Below are 9,894 nucleotides of genomic sequence, written 5' to 3' on the forward strand. Positions count from 1 at the left end.
GGCAGAGTGGTAAAGCACAGAATTACATGCATAAGGTTCTGAGTTCAGTCCCAGGCACTGTATGTACATGCCAGTGATACTCTGGATGTCTCTCTCTTTAATAAATAATAATAAAAAAATTGGAAGAAAAGAAGAAGAAGTGTAAGTTAACAAAATAGCTTTTTTGGATAGTACACTACTTTGCCATGTGTATGACCCAGATTTGAGTCTGGGCTCCATTGCATTGAAGGAAGCTTCAGTTTTGTGGTTTCTCTCTCTCCCTCTTTCTAGCATAACATAAAAATAAATGACTTTAAGAAATATTTATTTATAAAAAATACTTATTTCCTTTTTGTTGCCCTTGTTTTATTATTGTAATATTATTGTTGTTATTGATGTCGTCATTGTTGGATAGGACAGAGAGAAATGGAGAGAGGAGGGGAAGACAGAGGGGGGGAGAGAAAGACACCTGCAGACCTGCTTCACTGCTTGTGAAACGACTCCCATGCATGTGGAGAGCTGGGGCCTCGAACGAGGATACTCCCGCTGCGCTACCGCCTGACTCCCTAAAAATAAATAACTTTTAAGAGTTATTTATATATTTAAATCACTTTATTTTAAAGTATTTATCTATTTATTGGATAGAGACAAAGAGAAATTGAGAGAGGCTTGGGAGAGAAAGAGATACCTGAAGTTTTGCTTCACTGCTTGTTTCCTGCAGATGGGGACCAGGGGCTTGAGCCTGGGACCTTGTGTATGTAAATTAAGTGCTCAATTAAATGTGCCATCACCCGCCCCCCAAAATATCTTTTTATAAGATTTATATTTATTAATAATGGGGAAAAAGAGAGAACCAGAGTATCACTACAGCATATGCGATGCTGGGGATTGAACCTGAGATTTTGTGCTTGAGAAATCAACGCCTGTGGCATGTGACAACGCCTGTGGCATGTGCCCTGTGGCACAGTACATAAAGCATTGGACTCTCAAGTATGAGGTCCCAAGTTCAATCCCCAACAGCACATGTACCAGAGTGATGTTTGCTGTTGTTGGATAGGATAGAAAGAACTCTAGAGAGGAGGGGAAGCCGGAGAGGGGGAGAGAAAGGCACTTGCAGACCTGCTTAACTGCTTGTGAAGTGAGCCCCCCCCCCCCCACTACAGGTGGGGAACCCGGAGCTCTAACCGGGTTCCTTACGCCAGTCCTTGCGCTTTGTTCCATGTGCGCTTAACCCACTGCGCTACCGCTTGGCCAGCACTATCACCCGACCTCCTACAGGTGTCTTTCTTTCCCCCTCTCTGTCTTCTCCTTCCTCTCTCCTACTTCTGTCTGTCCTATCCAACAACAACAGCAGCAGCAACAACAACAATAGCACAACAATAACAATGGAAAAACAGATGGCCACCAGGAGCAGTGGATTTGTAGTGCAGGCACCAAGCTCCTGAAGGCCAAAAAAAAAAAAAAAACTTAAAAAAAAGAAAGAAATCAATGCCTAAGTGACTACACTACCTTCTGTGCTACTAATTATTTTTTTTAATTTTTAAAAAAAAATATTTTATTTTATTTATTTATTCCCTTTTGTTACCCTTGTTGTTTTATTGTTGTAGTTATTATTGTTGTTGTCGTCGTTGTTGGATAGGACAGAGAGAAATGGAGAGAGGAGGGGAAGACAGAGAGGAGGAGAGAAAGACAGACACCTGCAGACCTGCTTCACCGCCTGTGAAGCGACTCCCCTGCAGGTGGGGAGCCGGGGTTCGAACCGGGATCCTTATGCCGGTCCTTGTGCTTTGCGCCACCAGCGCTTAACCCGCTGCGCTACAGCCCGACTCCCACTAATTATTATTTTTAAATTTTTTTGTATTATATTTATTTATTGGATAGAGATACTCAGAAATTGAGAGGGAACAGGAGATAGAAAGGGAAAGAGAGGGGCCGGGTGGTGGCACACCTGGTTGAGCACACATCTTACAGTGCACAAGGACCTGAGTTCGAGCCCCTGGCCCCACCTGCATGGGGAAAGCTTCACAAGTGGTGAAGCAGGGCTTCAGGTGTCTGTCTCTCTCCCTCTCTATCACCTCACCTCCTTCTCTCTCGATTTCTGGCTGTCTCTATCCAAATAAATAAATAAAGATAATTTTTTTAATCTTAAAAAAAAAAAGAAAGGGAGAGAGATACCTGCATCCTTACTTCACCACTTGCAAAACTTCCCTCCAACTGGGGGCTCAAACCCAGGTCCTTGTGCATTATATCATGTCCATTCAACCAGGTGTACCAGCACTCGGCCCCCTGGACCTTTTTCTAAGTCATTTTTTTCCCTTTTTTCTTTTATTTATTTATTTATTTATTTATATTTAAGAAAGGATTAATTAACAAAACCATAGGGTAGGAGGGGTACAACTCCACACAATTCCCACCGCCCAATCTCCATATCCCACCCCCTCCCCCGACAGCTTTCCCATTCTCTATCTCTCTGGGAGCATGGACCCAGGGTCATTGAGGGTTGCAGAAGGTAGAAGGTCTGGCTTCTGTAATTGCTTCCTCGCTGAACATGGGCGTTGACTGGTCGGTCCATACTCCCAGTCTGCCTCTCTCTTTCCCTAGTAGGATGGGTCTCTGGGGAAGCGGAGCTCCAGGACATATTGGTGGTGTCTTCAATCCAGGGAAGTCTGGCCGGCATCCTGATGACACCTGGAACCTGGTGACTGAAAAGAGAGTTAACATACAAAGCCAAACAAATTGTTGAGCAATCATGGATCCAAAGCTTGGAAAAGTGGAGAGGAAGTATTAGGGAGGTACTCACTGCAAACTCTAGTATACTTCTGCTTTCTTACTTTGGTGCCATACTCCAAACTCAGTCAATTTCTGCTTTGCGTTTCTACTTCTTTTTTTTTTTTTTACATGCATAACATTCCCCAGATTCCCATTTAGCAATACAACCCCCACTATTTCATTCATCATTTTTCATGGACCTGTATTCTCCCCACCCACCCACCCATCCCAGAGTCTTTTACTTTGGTGTAATACTCCAATTCCATTTCAGGTTCGACTTGTGTTTTCTTTTCTAATCTTGTTTTTCAACTTCGGCCTGAGAGTGAGATCATCCCATATTCATCCTTCTGTTTCTGACTTATTTCACTCAACATGATTTTTTCAAGGTCCATCCAAGATCGGCTGAAAATGGTGAAGTCACCATTTTTTACAGCTGAGTAGTATTCCATTGTGTATATATACCACAACTTGCTCAGCCACTCATCTGTTGTTGGACACCTGGGTTGCTTCCATGTTTTGGCTATTACAAATTGTGCTGCCAAGAACATATGTGTACACAGATCTTTTTGGATGGATGTGTTGGGTTCCTTAGGATATATCCCCAGGAGGGGAATTGCAGGGTCATAGGGTAGGTCCATTTCTAGCCTTCTGAGAGTTCTCCAGACTGTTCTCCACAGAGGTTGGACCAATTGACATTCCCACCAGCAGTGCAGGAGGGTTCCTTTGACCCCACACCCTCTCCAGCATTTGCTGCTGTTACCTTTTCTAATGTGTGACATTCTCACAGGAGTGAAGTGATATCTCATTGTTGTCTTGATTTGCATTTCTCTGACAATCAGAGACTTGGAGCATTTTTTCATGTGTTTCTCGGCCTTTTGGATCTCTTCTGTGGTGAATATTCTGTCCAAGTCCTCCCCCCATTTTTGGATGGGGTTATTTGTTGTCTTGTTGTTGAGTCTGGTAAGCTCTTTATATATGTTGGTTATTAAACTCTTATCTGATGTATGGCATGTAAAGATCTTCTCCCATTATGTGAGGGGTCTCTTGGTTTGGGTAGTGGTTTCTTTTGCTGTGAAGAAGCTTTTTAATTTGATGTAGTCCCATAGGTTTATACTTGCCTTAGTCTTCCTTGTAATTGGATTCGTTTCATTGAAAATGTCTTTAAAATTTATGCGGAAAAAAGTTCTGCCAATATTTTCCTCTAAGTATCTGATAGTTTGTGTTCTAACATCCAAGTCCTTGATCCACTTGGAATTTACTTTTGTATTTGGTGAAATACAGTGATTCAGCTTCATTCTTCTGCATGTTTCAACCCATTGTTTCCAACACCATTTGTTGAAGAGACTCTGCTTTCCCCATGTAATAGTCTGGGCCCCTTTGTCAAAGATTAGATGTCCATAGGTGTGGGGCCTCATTTCTGGGCTCTCAATTCTATTCCACTGGTCAGTGTGTCTGTTCATGTTCCAGTACCAAGCAGTTTTGATGACAATGGCCCTATAATATAGTTTGAGATCTGGCAGTGTGATGCCTCCGGTTCTGTTCTTTTTTCTCAAGATTGTTTTGGCAATTCTAGGTCTTTTCTGGTTCCAGATAAACATTTGTAGCATTTGTTCTATTCTCCTAAAAAATGTGCTTGGGATCTTGATGGGGATAGCATTAAATTTGTAGATGGCTCTGGGTAATATATTCATTTTGATGATGTTAATTCTTCCAACCCACGAGCATGGAATATCTTTCCACTTCTTTGTGTCTTTTTCAATTTCTTTGAGTAGTGACTCATAATTTTCAGTATATAAGTCTTTCACTTCTTTGGTTAGGTTTATTCCTAGATATTTTATTGTTTTTGTTGCTATAGAAAAAGGAACTGATTTCTGGATTTCAATTTCTTCTAACTTAGTGTTTGCATAGAGGAATGCCACTGACTTTTGAATGTTAATTTTATAGCCTGACACATTACTGTATTGCCTGATGATTTCCAAAAGCTTCTTGCTGGATTCCTTAGGTTTTTCCATGTATACTATCATGTCATCTGCAAATAAGGAGAGTTTGACTTCTTCTCTTCCAATCTGTATGCCTTTAATTCCTTGCTCCTGCCTGATTGCTATGGCAAGAACTTCCAACACTATGTTGAATAGTAATGGTGATAGTGGGCAGCCCTGTCTAGTACCTGATCTGAGGGGAAATGCTTCCAGTTTTTCACCATTGAGTATGATGTTGGCTGTAGGTTTGCTATATATAGACTCCACTATCTTCAGGAATTTTCCATCTATTCCTATTTTTTGTAGTGTTTTGATCATAAAGGGATGTTTATTTTGTCAAAGGCTTTCTCTGCATCTATTGATATGACCATGTGGTTTTTGGTCTTGCTTTTGTTGATGTGGTGGATCACATTGATTGATTTACGTATATTAAACCAACCTTGCATGCCTGGGATAAACCCCACTTGGTCATGATGAACAATCTTTTTGATATACTGCTGTATCTGGTTGCCTAGAATTTTGTTCAATATTTTTGCATCTATGTTCATCAGAGATATTGGTCTGTAGTTTTCTTTTTTGGTTGTGTCCCTGTCTGCTTTTGGTATCAGGGTGATGTTGGCTTCATAGAAGCTGGCAGGGAGTATTCCAGTGTCTTCAATCTTCTAGAAGACTTTTAAAAGTAGAGGTATTAGTTCTTCTTTGAAAGTTTTGTGGAATTCATTTGTAAAACCATCTGGTCCAGGACTTTTATTTTTGGGAAGATTTTTGATAACTGTTTCAATTTCATTAGCTGTGATGGGCCTGTTCATGTTATCCACTTCCTCTTTACTTAATTTTGGAAGTTGGCAGGTATCTAGGAAATCATTCATTTCTTCCAGGTTCTCTAGCTTGGTGGCATATAGTTGTTCATAGAAGCCTCGCATGATATGTTGAATTTCTGCAGTGTCTGTTGTGATATCTCCTCTTTCATTTACTATCCGATTTATTTGGGTCTTCTCCCTTTTTTGTTTTGTGAGTCTGGCTAAAGGTTTGTCGATTTTGTTTACTCTTTCGAAGAACCAACATTTACTTTCATTGATCTTTTGTATGGTTTTCCTATTCTCAATGTTATTGATTTCTGCCCTAACTTTAGTAATTTCTGTCCTTCTGGTTGCTTTAGGGTTCCTTTGTTGTTCTTCTTCTAGGTCTTTAAGATGTGCAATCAGGCTGTTTATTTGTGCCTTTTCTTGTTTCCTAATGTGTGCTTGTATAGCTATGAACTTCCCTCTTAGGACTGCTTTAGCTGTGTCCCAAATATTTTGATAGCTTGTGTCTTCATTTTCATTGAACTCTCGAAACATTTTGATTTCTTCCTTGATTTGCTCTTTGGCCCAGAAGTTGTTAAGAAGTGTACTGTTGAGCTTCCACATTTTGGCACTGTTACTAATCTTTTGTTGATTGTTAAGTGTTAGTTTAATTCCACTGTGGTCTGAGAAGATGCTTGGGATGATTTCAGTGCTCTTGAATTGGCTGATGCTGTCTTTGTGGCCTAACATATGGTCTATCCTTGAGAATGATCCATGTGGATTTGAGTAAAATGTGTATTCCAGTTTCTTGGGATGAATGACTCTGAAAATGTCCAATAGGTCTAGTTTATCTATCTCTTCATTTAGCTCCCTTATGTCTTTACTGATTTTCTTCCTGGATGATCTGTCAAGTTGAGATAGTGGGGTGTTGAAGTCCCCTACTATGATTGTGTTACTGTTAATATATTGCTGTAGCTCTTTCAGTAGAAGTTTGATGTATTTAGATGGCTTCTCATTGGGTGCATAGATATTAATAATTGTTAAGTCCTCTTGATTGACTGATCCTCTAAGCATTAAGTAGTGTCCATTCCTATCTTTTTTAATCTTATCTATTTTAAAGTCTATCATGTCAGATATGAGAATAGCTGTTCCTGCCCTTTTTTGTGGGCCATTGGCTTGAATGATAGTTTTCCATCCTTTCACTTTAAGTCTGTGTTTGTCTTGTTGCGTTATGTGAGTTTCCTGTAGACAACATATTGTTGGGTTGTGTTTTCTGATCCATCTTCCTACTCTGTGTCTTTTAATAGGTGAATTCAGGCCATTCACATTTATTGATATCAAAGATTGAAGATATTTTAACGCCATTCTTGTAGAGTTTTAGAGTGTTTTGATATATGTTCTATTTGTGGTGGTCTGGTTGTTTATAGGAAACCTTTCAGAACTTCTTTCAAGGCAGGCTTGGTGATGGTTGCTTCCTTCAACTGTTGCTTGTCTGAGAAGGTTTTGATGCTTCCATCTAGTCTGAATGACAATCTAGCAGGATATAGTATTCTTGGCTGAAAGCCTTTCTCATTGAGCACTCGATAGATATCTTGCCATTCTCTTCTGGCCTGTAGTGTTTGTATGGAGAAGTCTGCTGCTAATCTTATGGGTTTTCCTTTGTAGGTGACTCTTTGTTTTTCTCTTGCAGCCTTGAGGATCCTTTCTTTATCCTTATTCCTTTCCAATCTAAGTATGACATGTCTTGGTGTCTTTAGGTCTGGGTTAATTCTGTTTGGGACCCTCTGGGCTTCTTGAATCTTTATGTCTTTGGTGTTGTCTAGACTAGAGAAATTTTCAGCTATTATGGCCTGGAGAACGGTTTCTTCCTCCCCTTCTCTTTCTTCCTCTGGTAAGTCAATAATGCGTATATTGTTTCTTTTGAAGTCATCCCATAGGACTCTGTTGTTGTTTTCAGCATCTCTTAATCTCTTTTTGAGATCTCTGACTTCTTTTTTAGTTGTCTCTAATTCATCCTCAATCTTGCTAATTCTGTCTTCAGCCTCATTGATTCTATTCTCTCTGTCCTCTACTGCTTTCTGGAGTTCATCTATTTTGTTGCCCTGCTCTGATACTGTTTTAGCTTGTTCAGCTAGTTGCCTTCTTAGCTCAGCAATTTCAGCTTTCAGCTCTCTAATAACCATGAGATTATTAGAATTTTCTTCCATATTTTCATTTGTTGTTCCTGCAGTTCTGATTACAATTTTTTCAAATTCTTTACTCACTCCTGTTATTATTTCCTTAGCTAATGTTTGGATGTTGAACTCGTTGTTTTGTGCTTCGCCCTCTGGAGGACTTTTAGCTGGACTCTTGTCCTGGTTCGAGTCTCCATTATTTTTTCTTGTTGTTTTAACCATTTTATATAAGTTAACAGTTTTTTCAATCCCTGAGTTGGAGTTCAGTGGTGTAAAAGCCTTTTTTTTTTTCCCCCCCTGTAGGCTATGGTAGCCTGAGGGCTTTTAAACTATCAATAGGCTTCTTGGCTTAATCAATGACTCCTGACCAAGAGATAAAGCAGGGTGTGGCAGAGATAATCCAGTGGTTATGCAAAGAGACTTTCACAGCCCTTCAGCTATGCCACCGAGGTATAGGTCTTCTCCTGAGTTTCCCGGTTAGATCTCTGTGCCCTGGTGTCCCTCCCTGTTGCTGCTCCAGATTCTGAGGGTAGTAGCAATGGAGACTCAGAGTTGTACTTGGTGAGTCTCTGGGGAGTCCTTTCCTCCCTTCAGCTGTCCCCTTGTTGGTGGAGCAGACTGGAGGTGGTGTCTCCACTGACAAACTGTCGAACTGTTAGCAGTCACTTAATCTCTCCTTAGGCCCCTCTCTCCTCTCTGTCACCAGCCACGCGTGTTTGTACTCACGGGTGATTTACTGGGTTTCTGTGGTCATTCTAGTCCTGTCTTGTTTCGGTCCGGGTGGTCTCCTTTGGTATTCCTAGTTGATCCAGGAGAGGAGAGGAGAGGAGAGAAAGTGATCTGCTGCTCGTAGCTCCGCCTCCGGAAGTCGAATCCCCCTTTTTTCTTTTTTAAAATTATTATTATTATTATTATTATTATTATTATTATTATTATAACCAGAGCACTGTTCAGCTCTGGATTATGGTGGTGCGGGGAATTGAACCTGGGACTCTGGAGCCTCAGGCATAAGAGTCTGTTTGCATAACTATTATGCTATCTACCCTCCTCCCGTTACTTTCTTTTTGTTTCCTTTTTTTTTTTTGGGTAGGGTGGGGTGGGTGAGTATCCTGGATTTGGGCAAAGTGGTTTGAGCCCCTGGTTCCTACCTACAGAGGAGAAAGCTTCACAAGTGGTTGAACAATGCTGCAAATGTTGCTTTTCTCTGTCTCTCTGTCTCTCAGCCTTTATCAAAGAAAAAAAAGAGAGAAACAAAACAAAAATCAGTAAATAAAGGCTACTGAGAACAGTGAAGTAACTGTAGTCACTGAGACCCCAGAAAAAAAAAACAAACCCTAGTGGCAACAAACAAATTAATATAGAAATAAAGGACTGGCAGAACAGCTCTTCTGGATAGTTAAAATGTATTTTGCAGTTTCTGACCAGCAGTGTGGGAAGGACCCAAGAGATTATGACAACATGAAGCAAAGTTACAGAAAACTTAGTTTATTAGAATTAGACAAGTCGAGAAATAAAGAACCAACTGCCAAAAGCGAGGCAGAGAGGGGGCAAATTGACAGAGGACATTGACTGCCTACTGTTAAGCAGGAGTTGTATGCTTTTAATGGGGTCTTTTGGGGAAGCAGAGGTAGCAGTTTGTCTCCATAGGGGACAGTTTTCTGTCTTATTCAATTACTAGGTGTGGAGATAGAAGTCTGTTTCTGTCTTACTACCTGTGGTAGGGGCAGGAGCCTTCCCTATTGACATTCTTAGGTTCTTAGGGTGGCTGGGAATTAGAGTTCACATCCTCACACCCTGTCTTTTTTTTATTATTTTTTTTTTACTAGAGCTCTGGGGATTGAATTTGGAACCTATGGAGCCTCAGGCATCCCAGTCAGTCCTCACTTGCTATTGTTTTAAACCAAAGTCTAGGAGCTGAGAGTTTTCTCTGGCTCGGTTTTTTGAGCGGTGTTTACCTCACTGGCGCGGCAAAAAGCCATAATTATAAAAGTTTAAAAAATATTTATTCATTCCCTTTTGTTGTTTTATTGTTATAGTTATTTTATTATTATTATAGTTTATTGTAATTATTACAGCTGTCACCATTGTTAGATAGAACAGAGAGAAATGGAGAGAGGAGGGGAAGAAAGAGAGGGAGAGAGAAAGATAGACACCTGCAGACCTGCTTCACCACTGTGAAGTGACTCCCCTGCAAGTGGGGAGCAGGAT

The sequence above is a fragment of the Erinaceus europaeus genome, chromosome 11 (assembly GCF_950295315.1).
Source record: "Erinaceus europaeus chromosome 11, mEriEur2.1, whole genome shotgun sequence".
Taxonomy (NCBI): Eukaryota; Metazoa; Chordata; class Mammalia; order Eulipotyphla; family Erinaceidae; genus Erinaceus; species Erinaceus europaeus.